Raw genomic sequence first — 1,022 nt, forward strand, 5'->3', positions numbered from 1 at the left:
CTCGGCCGCCGCGTCCTCTCGGGGTTTTCCTGTCCCGCTTGGTTTCCGAGGAACGTTTTCATCGTTTTAAGGAATTGTAATAGTATGAGCTGTGTATTTAACGATGCATTAGCGTCGCCTGTTCCTGGAGGGCTCCCCACAGCCTGGGCGCAGGGATTGGGATGGTCCTGAAAGCTGCTGGTTTTGGGATGGCTTCACGAGTGGTACCGCAGCGGTATTTGTTTCTGCTTAAATTAGTTCCCTTCATTCAGGGACGTGGGAAAAATACTGTGCACCATTGGTCACAGAGGGAATAAGACCCTTTGGGGCGTAGATGAGGAAAATGCAATAATCGCTTTATGTTTCTAACAGCAGCCAGCTGAAGTTAGAGACAACCTGCGGCAGCTGGAGCTCCTCGCCTTTCCTGGGATATGTGGAAAGTAATGTGGAGCTTCTGGTTTGCATTTTAGAAGGGTGTGAGCCTGTGTTGGAGTGTGGGCGTGGGAGACCCACCACTGCTCCCCCGGGCATCCCGACAGGTCTCCAGCTACCCTCTTTCCTTTCTTCCTGGTCTAATTCTGCAATTTTCCAGTATTCTCTAAAAGAAGCAGTTAAATCCTGTTGTCGTGCGGTCTCCGATGACTTTATCAACATCCTACTGAGTCGCCGACCGGTTAAATTGCAAATGGTGACAAACCCGACTGCCCTCCCCCTCGGCCCCTGTTTGCAGCTCTCTGGCTGGGAGAGGGTTTGCCCGAGTCCTTTTCCCAGGCGGTGCCAGGGGTGTCACTGAAGCCGAGCCAAAGGAAGGACCTTGCTGCCTGCCCCTGCGGGAGGGCAGCTGAAGGGTGATGGGAGCATCACGGTTTTGGTGAGGTTGGGTTGTTGGGGGCCGAGGTGGTGGCCGGGGGCTCTTCGTGGGTTTGCTCTGCTCACCCCCGTTCTCTGCTATTGCCCAGGTGAGGTTTTTCGGCCGCCGCATGAGTACGGCTTCGCCCAGCGATGGCCTCGCAGCCCACGCCGGCGTGGGTGCTGCTGCTCAG

The 1,022-nt window shown here is 55.6% G+C and overlaps 1 protein-coding gene across 1 annotated transcript in view; it reads left to right on the forward strand.

The window, feature by feature from the left end:
- Positions 1-1,022, forward strand: part of LYPD6 (LY6/PLAUR domain containing 6) — a 10,043-nt gene that overhangs the window by 283 nt on the left and 8,738 nt on the right. The window lies entirely within an intron of this gene.

The sequence above is a fragment of the Fulmarus glacialis genome, unplaced genomic scaffold (assembly GCF_000690835.1).
Source record: "Fulmarus glacialis isolate BGI_N327 unplaced genomic scaffold, ASM69083v1 scaffold10900, whole genome shotgun sequence".
NCBI lineage: Eukaryota > Metazoa > Chordata > Aves > Procellariiformes > Procellariidae > Fulmarus > Fulmarus glacialis.